Here is a 16,186-nt window from a genome sequence, read left to right as displayed (position 1 = left end):
CAATGTAGCCAGAAAACTCAATATTCAGGCTACAATTCTATAGTTTCCACCCAACCAAGCATTGCCAGCCAGGGTCTTCATGTAACTGCTGGGAATGATGCCTCTTGCATCGCAATTGTACCCCATGCAAGACTTCACATGCATCCCCTACAAAAACGCTTAGCAAATCAGTGGCATCAGTCACAGGGTCAATTAACCAACCTAGTGTTGGTAGACGGCTGTACCCATCACTCTCTGCAGTGGTAGAACCCACAAAACTTATCAGTAGGCCGGCCTTTCATCAGCCCTGTTCCACAGATCATGCTCACAGCAGACATATCTCTTAACAGGTTCGGTAACTCATCTGAAAGATTTCACAATACAACACATGTGGAGCAACAAACACAAGACTCCCCACATCAACTATCTAGAGCTTTTAGCTGTTTTTCTAGCACTCAAAGCTTTTCAAAATCACATCATACACAAAACTGTCCTAGTCCGAACGGACAACATGACAGCAATGTATTATGTGCAAAATCAAGGGGGGAGGGGGGACACACTCCAACTGTCAACACTCGCTTAAGCCATTTGGAAATAGTCGATCCATCACAAGATTTAACTTTTGGCAGAACATCTCCCAGGAGTAAACAATCAAATTGCCGACCTCCTCAGCAGAAGAATGCAGCAAATTCACGAGTGGGGACTTCACCCCCAAATTCTCCTTCCCTACTTTCAAGAATGGGGATTTCTCAGAGGAGCCTAGCGCGCAACCAAGATGGCCGCGTAGGTGCGAGGCTCCCGAGGACCTCTGCAACCTCCTACGTTTATCCTGTATTCATCCTGCCTCGGTTGAGGGGACTGTGTTGGTGAGCCTGAGCCGAGGTGGTACCCGTTTCCCGTTCGCAAATCGGACCTCGGGTGCCGGAGTGAGCACCGATTGAAGTTTGCGGCCTTCTTCTCGCCGGACCCCGGATTTGCGCTGGGGGGTGACCCAGTGGCAAAGTGAACAACAACGGCGGGCTGGGCCTGGCGAGTCACGTACCCCGCACTTTCGCTTTCGCACCCCCTTGCCGTCTCTGCAGGTGAGATCGCGGAGCTCTTTGTGTTGGTGTGGCCTCGCTGGGAGACCCTGCCTGCCTGCCGGCTGTGACCCACCCCGCCGATCTGGGGTGACCCCCCCCGGAGCTCGTGGCCCTGATTGCCTGCCCTCTACGGCATCGCTGGTGCGAGTGTGAGACCTGTGGCGATGGCCACGAAACAAGATGGAGATCGGTCAAAGACCAAGTCGACCCGGCGCGGCGCCGTACATCAGGCCAACATCATGGACCGCTATACCCTCCAGAAGGGATCTCCCGGCGGACCGCACAAGTCCTCTGAGGGCCCTTCTGATGCCCCGGACTTGCCCACGGATCTGACTCTGCAAGACGTCATGGGCGCCATTGCCGAGATGAAGGCCTCGGTGGGCCAGCGGTTCGACACCCTGGCACATAAGATCGACGCGGTCCTCGTGGATGTTGGCCTGGTGAGGGCTGATCTCTCCAAGACCAACGACCGGGTTGATTCTTTGGCCCAAACCGCATCGGGCCTCACGACTGAGGTGGCGGCCCTACAAACGGAGGTGCGCCGACTTCGTCAGGCGAGTGCACTTATGGATCGGTGCCTTGAGGATTCCGAGAGTCGGGCCCGGAGGAATAACATCCGCATCATCGGAGTACCCGAGGGACGGGAGGAAGCGGCGGCGGATCTATTTGTAGAGGACCTGATCGCTACCCATCTCCAGCCTCGGGGACTGAGTAAATTTTTTGCCGTGGAGAGGGCCCACAGAGTTCCCGGGGGAAGGCCTAGGGTCGGAGCCCCTCCGCGACCTCTCATTGCCCGGATTTTTAACTTTCGGGACAGGGACGCGATCTTGCAAGCCTCCAGACTGCAAGGGCCGATTAAGCTGGAAAATATGGAGGTGAACTTTTACCCTGATTTTACCCAAGCGGTCCAGAAGCAGAGACTGAGCTTCCTGGGCGTCAAGCGACGACTTCGGGACATGAACTTAAAATACGCCATGCTCTTCCCGGCCAAGCTGCGAGTGGAGGTGGATGGTCGCACGCACTATTTTGATTGTCCCGAAGCGGCCGGGGACTGGCTGGACACTCTGTCTGGGGATCGTGATCGCGATGGCGGGGGGGGGGCCGGCGGGAGGAGACGGCCCACTGGATCGGGACTGAGGGGTTGATATTGGGCCTCACTCTGGACGACTATGATGCCACTTTCGACCAAGCTTCTGTCTTTGTTCTTTCCCCTCCCATGGAGGTTGTGTGGGGTCTAGAAGGGGTACTCTTTCCTCCTCTAGGGGTCTAGCTAGTTTCATTATATAGGGGCGACAGGCACACTGCAAGTTGGGGGGGCTGTCCGGGCTCATGCAGGGGTGCAGGGAGGGGGGAGTTTTGTTGGGGCGGGTGGGTTGGGGTGGGGTGTTGTTCGTTTACACCACAAGGCAAACGTATCATTGTGTTATCTCTAAAGTGCTCTCTGGGGGACGAGTGATGGTTTCTGTTTATGATGGGGGGTAGGGGACTGAGTTTGTTGTCCTGGAATGTTAATGGACTGGGGGACAGGATAAAACGAGGTGTGGTCCTGCAGTTCTTGAAGCGAATTTCGCCCGATATAGTTTTTCTGCAGGAGACACACCTCATTGGCAACTCCTTTTGTGCTATGAATCGACGGGGCTACCGCCTTGTGGCCCATTCGGGCTTCACGTCTGGTTCAAGGGGTGTGGGCATTATGGTTAAGAACTCGCTCCCGTTGGAGATTGATGAGGTGCTCCATGACGACAGGGGACGTTACACGGTTTTGGTGGGCAGAATGGAGGGCAGAGTGGTCGTTTTTGTGTCGGCATATGTCCCGCCGGGGCTGCAGACGACCACCTTTGCGGACCTGGGGCGCCTCCTCCTTGGCCTTCCGGAAGGTATTCTAGTGGTGGGGGGGGGGATTTTAATGCTGTGGTTTCCGGAACTGTGGATCGTCACCCCCCTAGGGATCTCCCCCGGGCCCAGGCGTGGTTGTCTGGCCTCTTGGATACCTTGGGGCTGGTGGATTGTTGGCGTTTGAAACATCCCACGCAGCTACAGTACACCTTCCATTCCGGGGCTCATGGTAGTCTCTCACGGCTAGATTATGTCCTGGTTCCGGCGGCTCACATGGGGAGGGTGGGGGAGGTGTGCCATTTGGCACGGGGTATCTCGGACCACTCCCCGCTATTGTTGCACTTTGATATTCTTCCGAGGGGAGAGGGTAGGGTGGTCCCGATTAACCCCTGGTACCTGCGTGACCCCCACCATTCGCGCGGAGCTGGTTAAATCCCTTAAGCGCTACTTTGACGAGAATGTGGGGTCTGTGTCATCAGCGGTCTCACTGTGGGAGGCGTTCAAGACGGTACTCCGGGGAGAGGCCCTGTCCCTTATTTCCCACTCCCGGAGGCGCGAGCAGGAGGAGGTGACCCGTGTTGAAGCTGAGATAACCGAGTTGGAGGGTGATCTAGAATGTGGGGTGACGGATGAAAAATTACATGTTCTCCGACTCAAGCAAGCGGCCTATAAGGCCCTCGTCACGGAGGCGGCCAGGGGCCTCAGTAGAGAGCAACAGGGGAGACTGTATGATGTGGGTGATAAGGCTGGTAAATTGATTGCGTGGCTGGACAAAAAGGAGAGAGCGAGTCGAGTTGTCCCTTTGATTGAGAAACAGAATGGTGTGTGTGTCACTGAACCGGAAGAAATTGTTTCCTGCTTTGCAGACTATTTCCGTGGGGTGTATTCCCCGGTGTCCTCCCGCTCTGAAGAGGATTCCCATGCCCTGCTCAGAGATATCGCGCTGCCTTCCCTTTCGGAGGAGGACAGAGTGTCGTTGGACGCCGCTCCAACTTCTGAAGAAATTGCCCTCGCCATACGTTCGGTCGCTTCCGGCAAGGCCATGGGTCCTAATGGTCTTCCCATCGAGTTGTATAAACTGCGACCGGATACGCTGGCGCCACATCTCCGTGCTATGTTCCTTGCGGCCCACTCGGCGGGTTCCCTCCCACTAGACCAGCGTCTGGCTACAATCGTGGTTATCCACAAGGAGGGGAGGCCGCGGGACCGGGTCACATCCTATCGGCCCATTTCGCTATTGAATGCGGAGCCCAAAATTCTTGCCAAGGTGTTGGCCAATCGGCTGGTCAGCGTAGTGTGTGACTTGATTCACCAGGATCAGTCCGGCTTTATCCCCCATCGCTACACAGCGCTTAACCTGCGGCGTTTGCATGGGGTGCTCGCACGTGTCCCGTTCATACGGGAGCCGGCCATCTTGGCGTCCTTGGACGCCACTATGGCGTTTGACACACTTGAATGGCCATATATTTGGGCGACGCTTGCGAAATTTGGGTTTGGCCCAGGGTTTATCAGTTGGGTTAAATTGTTGTACTCTGGCCCACTGGCGCAGGTGGTTGTGAACGGTAGAGTGTCGGCTCCGTTCGAGCTGGGCAGAGGCACGCGGCAGGGCTGCCCGTTATCGCCGCTCCTTTTCGCGTTCGCCTTGGAGCCCCTGGCGGAGTGGCTGCGGTGGCATCCTTCCATCCGTGGTCTCCGCTGGACCCCCGAGTATGAGGACCGCGTATCTCTATACGCTGATGACATTCTCCTGTACCTGGCTTCCCCACGTAAATCACTGATAGTACTGGTTGACGTATTGCATTCATTTGGCCATAACTCCGGCCTTGTCATCAACTGGGCTAAATCGTGCGTGTATGTCCTCTCTGGGGAGGCTCCTATCCTTCCGCGGGGCTGTCCTATCCAGATCGCCCCGCAGGGATTTAGGTACCTGGGTGTCTTCATTACCCTGGACGCGGAGGCCCGATATAGTCAGAACTTGCTTCCCCCCCTCCAGCGCCTGAAGGAGGATGTTGCGCGTTGGAGGCGCTTGCCGCTCTCGCCGTTCGGCCGGGCGGCATTGTTTAAGATGATGTCGCTGCCGCGTTTCCTGTACGCTCTGCAGAACACAATGGACGTTGTCCCGGCGCGCTACTTCCGCGAGGTGGAGAGTTTGCAACGCCGCATGTTCTGGGAAGGGAGACCGCGTATCGCCCTGGCGAAGCTGACGCTCCCGTGGTATGACGGGGGGATTGCCCTCCCGGATATCAAATGGTATTATTGGGCCTCCCAGCTGGCTGCGATTAATCACGGCCTATACGGGCCCGCTCTAAACCCGGCCTTTGAAATGGATAAGATGTTACTGCCGGGTGGTGATTATAACCGAGCGCTTTACTCCAGCTCGCTCGACGCACGTCTGACGGGCCCCACGCGTGTCATGGTACGAGTGTGGCACGCGGCTAATGTAGCGATGGGGTGGAAAGATCGTTTGACCCGGGCGTCGCCACTATACGCAGCTGGGCTCCCTGTGGACCTCGAAGGGCTTCGAGAAGTGGGACATGATAGGCATCAGCAGGGTGGGTGATCTCTGGACGAGGGGGGGATTCAAAACGTTCGGGATGCTGCAGACGGAATTCCAGTTGCAGGACAGGGAATACTTTAGGTATATGCAGATCCGTCATGCGCTATGCTCCGTCTTCCCGGACGTTGCCTCCATCCCGGAGTATTCCCCTCTGGAGGATAGAGTGCTAGATGGACATGTACCGGAAAGCACGATTTCATTAATCTATAAAAAGCTTATCAATGACCGCTCGGGATTGCTGACTAACCTTCGTGAGGCATGGGTTGCCCATGGATTGGAGCTGGACGACGAGGACTGGGTCTCTGCGGTGGCCTCCCCGAAAGAGGTGGCCATACCGGCCCGCCTTCGCTTCGTCCAGCTCAAGATACTCCATAGGGTCTACGTCACGGGGCCAAGGCTATTGCGTATGGGCTATGCTGTGGACGGGTTGTGTAAGCGTGGGTGTGGTTCTTTGGGGACCTTTCTTCATATTTTGTGGGAATGTCCGGAGGTGGAGCGATTCTGGCGTGGTGTGCATGAGGTCCTGCGGGTGGTTACGCGTGTGTCGCTGCTGCCCGAAGCGAGGAGATGCCTTTTGAATGTGTGGGAACCAACCGACTACTCGGCGCCGCAGACGTGGTGGGTGACTCTGGGATATATGGTGGCCAAACGCGACATTGCCCAACTGTGGGGTTCCCAGAGGTCGCCGACTGTCTCGGCCTGGAAGGATAACATGGACTGGTGCATGTTTTGGGAAAAGGTGGTGTATGTTGCGAGAGGTAAGCCTGGGACATGGGTGAAAGTATGGGGCCCCTGGAACGCCTACCGCGGGGGAATCTGTACCCCGCCGTTATTGCCCGATCCGTCTCCGGCCTCGTCCCCTTAGCCGGTTTATCTCCCCGGTACCGGGCACTGAGTCCACCTAGTCCCTGTCCTGACCTTTTCCCCCCCTTGATACTCCTATGGATTGGTAGGGTCCCCCTTCTAGGGGAGCACATGCTGCCGTTTCCGATTGTGGGTTGCCTTGTGGATTTGTTTTCTGTTGTTATTTATATTAAAAAGAAACCGTTATGTGGGGTGCGGATGGTGTGGCTATCAACGCTGCTAACTCCTGTGCATTTCCCTTTGCCGCAGCATGCGCGCTATTGTTTGTATCATATGCTCCTTTTGTTTGCTAGCGGCCGGCCTGAAGGTTGTAGGCCCATCTTTGTATATTTTTTGAATTTTGTAATAAACGGTTTAAAAAAAAAAAAAAAAAAAAAAGAATGGGGATTTCTGCAAATAGACTTATTCACCACAGACGAAAACGCAAAGTGCCCAACCTTCGGCTCCAGGTTCCCACACCCGCTCTTAAAGGTCAGCGCCCTATGGATGAACTGGTCAGAGATATTTGCCTACGCTTTTCTGCCTCTCCCGGGCAAACATCCCTCGCACTAATTCTAGTAGCTCTCACATGGTCCCGTCAACCATGGTACTCCACCCTGTTGGAGCTGGTACTGGTTCCACACCAAAAGCTGCACCTTACCTCCAGTCTCCTCACACAGAACCTTGGAGAGATCAGACATCCAAATCCCAAACAACTGAATTTAGTGATTTGGCTCCTGAAATCAGAGTTTGGTTATTTAAACCTACCACCAGACTGTATGAATATTCTTAAAGACACAAGAAGGCCTACCACCAGAGCTTGCTATGCAGCAAAATGGAAAAGATTTGTTGTATATTGCAATAACAACAAAATCAACCCTTTAGATGCTTCTATAGAAAACATTATCTGTTATTTGTTACATTTACAACAAACAGGACTGGCTTACACGTCTATTTGTTTACACCTTGCAGCAATAGCTGCGTACTTACAAAGTAGGCAACATCTGTCACAATTCAGAGTTCCAGTAATTAACGCATTCATGGAAGGCTTAAAAAGGGTAATTCCACCAAGGATTCCTCCTGCTCCAGTGTGGAATCTCAACATTGTTTCACAAAGCTCATGGGTCCACCCTTTGAGCCATTGCACAAGTACCCTTTACAATTCCTTTCATGGATTGTTGCTTTCCTCATTGCTATCACATCATTGAGGAGAGTTAGTGAGCTACAGGCGATAACTTCAGAAGAACCCTTTCTTTCAGTTACACAAAGATAGGGTAGTTCTACCCTAAATTCCTTCCCAAAGTAGTTTCTGCTTTTCATTTAAACCAATCAGTTGAATTACCAGTTTTCTTTCCTCAACCTGATTCGGTTGCGGAACGTGCTCTTCACACGCTTGACTTTAAAAGAGCTTTAATGTACTACAAAGATCAGACGAAAGACGTCCGCAAAACAGAACAACTGTTTGTAGCATTTTCTCCACCTTACAAAGGCAATCCAATCTCAAAATCTAGAACTGCGAGATGGATTGTTAAATGCATTCAAACATGTTATGCTAAAGCCAAAAGGACTTTAACCATACCCCCTAGAATGCATTCCACTCGCAAAATAGGGGCTTTTGTGGCCTTTTTAGGTAGCATTCCCCTAACTAACATATGTAAGGCAGCTACATGGTCTGCACCACACACATTTACCAAACACTATTGTGTAGATGTGTTAACCAGACAACAAGCTAATGTAGGCCAAGCAGTGCTTAGGATACTTTTTCAGACAACTGCAACATCTACAGGTTAGCCACCGCTTTGGGAGTATACTGCTTTATAGTCTATGCAAAGCATGTGATCTACAAATCACATGCCTTGAACGGACAATGTTACTTACCCAGTAAGCATCTGTTCTCGGCATGTAGAGCTGTAGATTCACATGAGCCCACCTGCCTCTCTGGGTACCTATAGTTGTTGCAGTTCTCTGTTATACACTTATATGCATAGACATCTCTATACTATGCTCACTTACTCCATTCTCACCCTCTTGCGGGAAAACAATCTAACAATGGAGTCGACGCCCATGACAACTATCACCGAAAGGAGCAGTCACCTTACCTTGTAACTAGGAAAAAAATTATTTGAAGAAAAACAACTTGCAAACATCCAGACCCAACACTAGATGGCAGGAGTATGCAAAGAATGTGAATCTACAGCTCTACATGCCAAAAACAGATGCTTACTGGGTAAGTAACATTATCCTTACAATGTTTATTTAAAGTATTGTGCTCTAAGATAAATAAATGTGCCATAATTAGAAAACAAACACATGCCAATAATGTAATCAGCATGTTTAATAAACTGCATACAATAAAAAACTGTCATGTTTTCTGACAGATCTGCCTAAACTCTCCCGTACTACTAAAGCTAAGTAGTTATAAATGATAGATCTCTGGGTTTAGTGGCAAACTCCATACCTTAGCATACATTGGTGGATGTTCTACACCTCAGCTGATGCAGCACTCTTGTCTCAGGACCTTTGCAATGTGTGTCTGTTGCTTCGCAGAACCCTGTCCCTAGTTATATGACACGATGTGTGTATTCAAAATTGCAGCTGCATTCTTTTATTAAGTCTAGGTGCAAGTGTCTGACCAGAGAGAACAACAAGGAGCAATGATGTTTGACCTTGCCAAGGCTAGTCAGACTAAATCTCAGTAAAAGAATAAAATGCAAAGGCATATGCTGGTTCTGTCTGAAAATACAATTTGACACAAAAGCAAGCGTGTTATTTAATAACATGTGTGAAACAACAGCGACCTACAATGTGCACAATAAGGCTGACATAGGGAAAACGACAATTGGTCATACAAACACATGACACTGGTAGCTCTATGGTCTGGTTAAGGTGGAAAGGTAACACCACCCTAGGAAGGAAGTGAGGGTTTGACTGGAGCACTACTCTCTCCTTGTGGACTTGGATGAAGGGGTCTTGCAGTGTAAGGACTTGCAGCTCACTAATGCATTACAAATAAGTTGTCACACCTAGGAAGGCTACCTTCCAGGAAAAATACTGGCATGGGCAATAATGTAAGGGCTCAAACGATGGACCCGTGAGTATGGTAAGAACAGTAATGTTCCAAAGTTGTGTTGGGGGACCTATTGAAGGATGACTTTGAGGCCTTCCATGAATGCCTCGATTACAGGTATGTGGAAGAGGGAGGAGTGTTCCATATTTTGCATGTATACAGCTATAGTGTCTAGATTGAGTTGCATTGAGATGTAGGCTAGCACTGACTTTTGAAGGTGGGGCACATGGCTAATAATATCTTAGATAGCAGGCTTTAGGGGTCTAGCTTATTGTCAATCCAATAGTGGACAATTTTTTCCACTTTGCTGCACAGTAGACCTGCAAGCTTCCTTAAGGATGTCCATGCATTCCTGAGGGTGACACAGATTGCCGAATCTAAGACCTCAGGTGCCAGATCCCTAGATTGAGTTGCATGAGATCTAGGTACCTGATATAGCCATTGTTTCTGATGAGAAGGTTCGGCCTGTTGGGGTGCTTCTTGTATGGGCTGACCAACATTTCAAGTAGGGCTAAGTACCAGGTCTGTCTAGCCCAGGTGGAAGCTACGATAAGGGTCTGTGATGTTTTCCGCATCTTTATCATGGGAGGGTGCCTTAGGAGGAAATGTTTGGAAGGTACCCATGGCCTTGGCAGTGTCTGTGTCCTTTAAAAAAAATTCCAGCATTTGGTAAACCTGCTGGGTAAAGAGATAATCGACATCTAAAGATAGGTTGAGAAGATGCTGTGGCACTTCAGGTTTAAAAATGGAGACATGAAATCGTACCTCCTCCTCCACCTACTTCTCTTCCCCAATGCTTCAGTGTAAGTTGTTTCTAGGGCACTGCAGATGTTGGCGTTAGAGATGGTCTTCCCTTCCAACACAAATTCCTCTTCTTTTTGCCTAGACTCCCCGGAGAGATTGTTAAGGAGATCCTGCATGTCATCCTAATGTGCTCTGCCGTATCGGGAGAGCAGGCCAATGCTACCCTCTTACCCGCTGCATCTATTTTTTTGCTCTACTTGTCTGGAGTGAGGAGGATGAGTCGGAGGAGGAGCATCTCCTATGGCCTGGGTGTTTGTGCGCTTGCATACGGTATGGACGACGAGGGAGTCAGGGGGTACATGACCATTTATATAAGGTGGGTCGTTCGGAGAGGGCTTATATTTTGTCCACCCCGGGTGTTACTCTACTTGCTTTGACAGCTCTTTGAAGATGTCTGTGGTGGCATTGAGCATAGGGGGGGAACTGTAATGTGCACAAGGTCTTAGTGAGACTCTCCCGTAGCAAGTCATCTTTCTCCTGGAGGACTGCATGTCCATCTTATTGTAGTTGGATGCCCTTTGTATCATTTTATGATACACTGTGGTATCATCTGGGGGAGGGAGGGATGACTGGCTTGGTTAAGGTCTGGGTCTGTATCACCCTGGAGTATCGAAAATAGTCGTCAAAGCGACGTGTCGTCAGTAGGCATCAGGGCAAAAGGTACATTGTAGTTGTCAACTTCCCTCCACGTGAGAGGAGTGGGCTTATTCCTCTAGTGAGTATCGTAGAAGTGATGTATGTGGAGGTGATGGTGGTGGCGGTTGTGGTGGAGGAATAGATGGCAGAAAAGGAGGAGGTGGAAGATGAGGTGTAATATGGACAGGGATAGAGCCCCTATCTCTACATAGTTTGCGCTTGGGAGATGGAGGAGGCTCAGTAGCAACTTCCCCTCAACGATTAGCCTACTATTCCATGGCAAAGTCTCCATTGGCTTTAGAGGCAGCTTAGTGTAGATTTTGCCAGTATGCAAATGAATCAGCATACACTTGTGGCATGTATCCAACTCCTCCTGCAGCTGCTGGCTCTTCGACTCTAAAGAACCAGTCACCGAAGGTCTTTTCAGCACTGCGTGTGCCTTTGGAGCCAAAGGAGTTTGAGACTGGTTTTGGCACTGCCGTGAGTCTCAATGCCAATGTGGGCAGAGAGGTCTTTCCGATCAAAAGTTCCCTAGGCTTGTGGAGTATCTTTAGGCTTGACAAGAAGCTGGCTTGGCCCCTAGAGGAGGAGGCATTGTCGGCTCGGAGACTTCGGTCAGTGACAACCATGGACTGAAGGCGGTGGTGTCCCTCTGAATTTTTGTAGGCAGCAGCCTTGACACCTGACCCCCTTGGGAGCAGTGCATTGCCTCAACTCAGGGGTCACTAAGCTGGACTGATATGTATGTGGCTGCCAACCATACTCACGGGACAAGTTTTAAAGTTTTCGTCTGTGGCTGTGAGGCACCGGAGTCAGAGGAAAAGATTGCCTCCTCACTGGGTGATGACTAGAGGGGCTGTGCCCCCGAAGGACCAGGTTCCTCTGCTTCAACACTGCCTTCCCCCGAGCTGTGGAGCATGTCATTGGATGCCTGACTCTGCATCCTTTGATGTGCCCACCTCCGCTTGAGTCAATACCTTAGAGTCTTATTTTACTGGAAGGTGAGGCAGGCATTACACATGGTGTGGTCGTGGTCAAGGGAGTGGCAGAGATTACACAGTTCCTGGTCTGACCAAGGAATTTCAAGTGGCACTGGGGGCAGGACTGGAAGGGGGTCCTTTCCATTACTGTACATGTATTCATGAAGACAAAGTCGTCCAGACGAGAGGAGTGGTTTCTTGGGAAGGGGCCAAAAGGCCTTGGCGGTGTGGCGTCCTTGGGAGGCCGGTGGTTGTGGAACAACATATTGAAAGCTAAGTGGAGCCAAAGACCTGCTGCTGAGACAAGTTTCTTTAAGACTGGGACATAGAACAACTGTTTTGGCCAAAAGAAGGAGCTGCAAGTTGCCAAGCAGTGAGATCTGTCAGTACACATCCGAACCCGATGGTGGGAAAAAAAACGCAACAGGAAGTCGATGCCCATGTTCATTGCCAACAAAGGGAGGAGCTGCTGTACCTCGTTACTAGAAAGATTTATTCAAAGAAAAACAACTTGCAAATGTCTGAGCCCAACACTAGGTGGCAGGAGTATACAGAGCACATGTACTTGCAGCGACACATGCTACAAACATGTTTCTGGGACTGGATCATCCCTTTCTTCTCAATCTGGCAGAGGTATAGTCAAATTAATTTGGCATGGGTTAGCACTGAATGCAATGACTGACTCCTTGCACGTAACTCTGTCAGTGACAGTGTAAAGCGACCTACACACGGCCCCCACACTAAATGATGGTTCTGACACTCAGAGTGAGAACAGAGTTAGTGAGTGTGAAGTGATGTAGAGATGGCTCCCTGCGACCGATGAGGATTCTGACAGACTTTTAGTAAATGTGTGAAGTGATATACAAAGGACCTCTTGCATTTTATGAAGGCTCTAACACCGCTAGTGAGTGTGAGGTGATGTAAAGATGGAGTTTTGCACTTAGAGAGGGCTGTAGCACGATTTGTGCCTCTGAAGTGATGCACACTACACCCTGCACTCATTGAGGGGTGACAGTGCGAGGTGCCACACAGGGTGTTCCAAAACTTAGTGACAGCTCTATCTCTGTTAGTGAGTGTGAGGTGATGTACAGACGGATCCCTGCACTCAGCAAGAGTACTAACATTTACTCTGAGTGAATGAAGAGATGTAAATAAATAAAATTCAGCATTTGTAATGCGCACAGCTACCTCAGGAGAGGTGTCCCGGGGCTGAGGGCTGTCGGGAAGATTAAGCGAGCTATTGCCCAGAGTCACATGGTGCTGGGCTAACCTGTCACCGGCAATCGAACCGTGAACCCCGTAGTCCAGAGTCAGGCACCCTCGCTGCTTCGCCACACCTCTTCCACAACCTTACAGGCTGTCCAATGCACTAAATTAGGAGTGAATATGCGAGGAGATGCAGAGACTGCTCCCTGCATTCAATATGAGTTGACTTTGGAAGGAGATTAGACGGCTCCCTGCATTCAATGAAAGTTCACTGTGTGAGGAAATTACAGACCCTGCATTCAGTGAGACTTGACTGTGTGAGATGCACATACATCTCCCTGAATTCACTGAGAGATGAGTGTCTAAGGAGATGCACAATTTGCTCCCTGCATTCAGTGAGAGTTGATTGCGTGAAATGCACAGATTGCTCCCTGCATTTAGTGAGAGTTGACTAAGCGAGGACATGCAGAGATTGATCAAAGCATTCAATGAGAGTTGACTGTGTGAGGAGATGTACAGCTTGGTCCCTGCATTCAGTGAGAGTTGACTGTGCGGGATGCACAGACTGCTCCCTGCATTCAGTGAGAGTTGAATGTCTGAGGAAATGTACAGCCTACTCCCTGCATTCAGTGAGTGCTGACTGTGTTAGATGCACAGACTGTTCCTTGCATATCATGAGAGTTGACAAAGCGAGGAGAAAAATAGATTGATCTCTGCATGCAATGAAAGTTGACTGTGTGAGAAGATGAACAGCCTGCTCCCTTTATTCAGTGAGAATTGAATAAGTGAGAAGATGAACAGATTGCTCCCTGCATTCCGTGAGAGTTGACTGTGTGAGGAGATGTACAGCTTGATCCCTTGATTAAGTGAGAGATGAATGTGTAAGATGCACATACTGCTCCCTGCTTTCAGTGAGAGTTGACTAAATGAGATGCAGACTGCTCCCTGCATTTAATGAGAGTTGACTGTCTGAGGAGATACAGAGATTCCTCCCTACATTCAGTGAGAGTTGGCTATGTGAGATGCAGAATGTTCCCTGCATGTAAGGAGAGTTGACTAAGAGAGGAGATACATACATTGCTCCCTGCATTCAGTGAGAGTTGACTATATGAGGAGATGTGCAGGCTGCTTCATAAACCCAGTGAGTGGTCTAAAACACCCTCTGGAAGTGGAAGTGTCAGGGAATGTGCATCTCTCTCCGTACACTCACTAAAAGCTTTAAACTCTCCAGCTAGATGTGACAGTGTGAGGATTTGTACAGACTGCCCCTTGAACTCATTGACGGTTTTAGCACTTACTCCTGAGTGACAGTGTGATAAGATTTACTCACTACCTCGTTGACTCATTTGACGCTCAAACACTTAGGGTCAGATGTATCAAGCTAAATTGAGATCGCAAACGCTGAAATTCGCAGAATTTCAGCGTTTGCGATTGCAATTTAGCTGTGTGCAATGTAGGAAAGAAAAACATACTTGCAAAATAAGGAATCGCAAAATTTGTGATTCCTTATTTCGTGCATGCATTTAGAGAATTGCAATTTGCGATTTCCTAAATGCTATTCTAATAGCCATTCCAAATTGTGATCTTGCTGTAAGGAATCGCAAATTACTACCAACTTCAAGTTGGTGGTTATTTGCGATTTCCGCACTTTATTGCTTTTTTCAAAGTGCCATCTGGCACACATACATGCCCTTAGGGCATGTATGTACGCCACATGTGCACAGATGCACATTTCAGGGGTGAAACAGGGTGTCCCTTTGGAACCCTTGCACCCTTGAAGTTGCAGGCGCAATTTGCGAGCACCTATTGGGTACTCGCAAATTGCGCATGAAATTCCTTTTCATTCCTATGGGCCTCTTGGCCCATAGGAATGAATGGGAAGGGATTCCTTAATTGCGTATCGCAATTTGCGATGCGCAATTAAGGAATATATAGGAATCGCAAATATTATTGTGATTACTATCTACATAGCATTTTGCGAGTCCCTAATAGCGAATCTCTAAAAATCGCTATTAAGGACTTGCAAACTGCTACAATGATATATCTGCCCCATACTCTGGTAATGAGTGTAACGTGATGCTGAGAACACCCCTTTCACTAGGTGAGGGGGTGAAAGTGTGAGGTGACTTACACTCGTTACCGGATGTGAGGTGATGTATAGATTGCTCCCCATACTCACTGAGAGCTCCGGCACCAATTGGCGGTGACACTGTGAGGGACTTATCCACCTATTCCTGAATTCAGTGAGGGCTCTAAGACTCCTGTAGGTGGCAGTGCTTCGTAACGTGCAGACTGCACACTGAATTGAGAGAGCCCAGTAGATCTCTTTTAGGAGATCAGTGTCGGAGTGTATGTACAGACTGATCCCAGCACACAACGGGGGCTCTTTAATTCGCTCTGAGGTGACAGTGCCATGAGATGTACAGACAGCCCCCTGATCTCAGTGAGGGTTCTAACACTCTGTCAGAAGGTAACAGTGAGGAAATGTACAGACTGCCCCCTGCATCCAATGAGGACTTTTATTCTTCCTCTGAGGATGAGAATGTGAGATGAAGCACAAGTTACTACCTCAACTTACTGAGGCTGTTGTCTGTGAGGGCCCTCGAAAGTTGAAAATGAGATGTGATGTACAGACTGCTTCCTGCACCGATTGTGGGCTTTAACACTCCGTCTGGTGGTAGCAGTTGGAGGAAGTGTACAGCCTGCTCCAATGCTTAATTTGTGCCGGTGTTTGCAGGTGCGCGGTGCTGGCACTTACTTATGATAGCCCACCACAGTGGTGGTGCTGTGTATCTATTTTTGTACGGAGTACAGCAGTTTAACAAATAAATACATATTTGAAAAAACAATTCTAGAGCATCCAGGCCACTCGTACTGCTTTGGTTGGCCTGGAATTGTCCAAACTGTCACATTAATAGAAGTGTGATGTTTAGCAGGGACCTTTGTTAAAGTTGGTAGTGTAAGCTTCATGGCCTCCTGGGCAATGCCTAGGGTCCTGGCACTTATTTATTTACAAATTAAGCACTGGTCTGCCCTCTGCATTCAGTGAGGACATTAACACTCTTTCTGTGGATGAGAATGTGAGGTGACGCACTCACTATCCCCAACACTCACTGCGGGCTCTAACACTCTTTTTAGATAAGATTGTGATATGATGTACAGGCTGCTCTATGCACCCGGCGGAGGCTCTAAGGCT

At 49.7% G+C, this 16,186-nt stretch overlaps 1 protein-coding gene across 1 annotated transcript in view; it reads right to left on the bottom strand.

Moving 5' to 3' along the window:
• LOC146812866 (alpha-2-macroglobulin-like protein 1) overlaps positions 1-16,186 on the bottom strand; it is a 252,930-nt gene that overhangs the window by 115,312 nt on the left and 121,432 nt on the right. The window lies entirely within an intron of this gene.

Source organism: Triturus cristatus, chromosome 7, assembly GCF_964204655.1.
Source record: "Triturus cristatus chromosome 7, aTriCri1.1, whole genome shotgun sequence".
Classification (NCBI taxonomy): Eukaryota; Metazoa; Chordata; class Amphibia; order Caudata; family Salamandridae; genus Triturus; species Triturus cristatus.
This window is presented reverse-complemented; position numbering and strand designations above follow the sequence as displayed.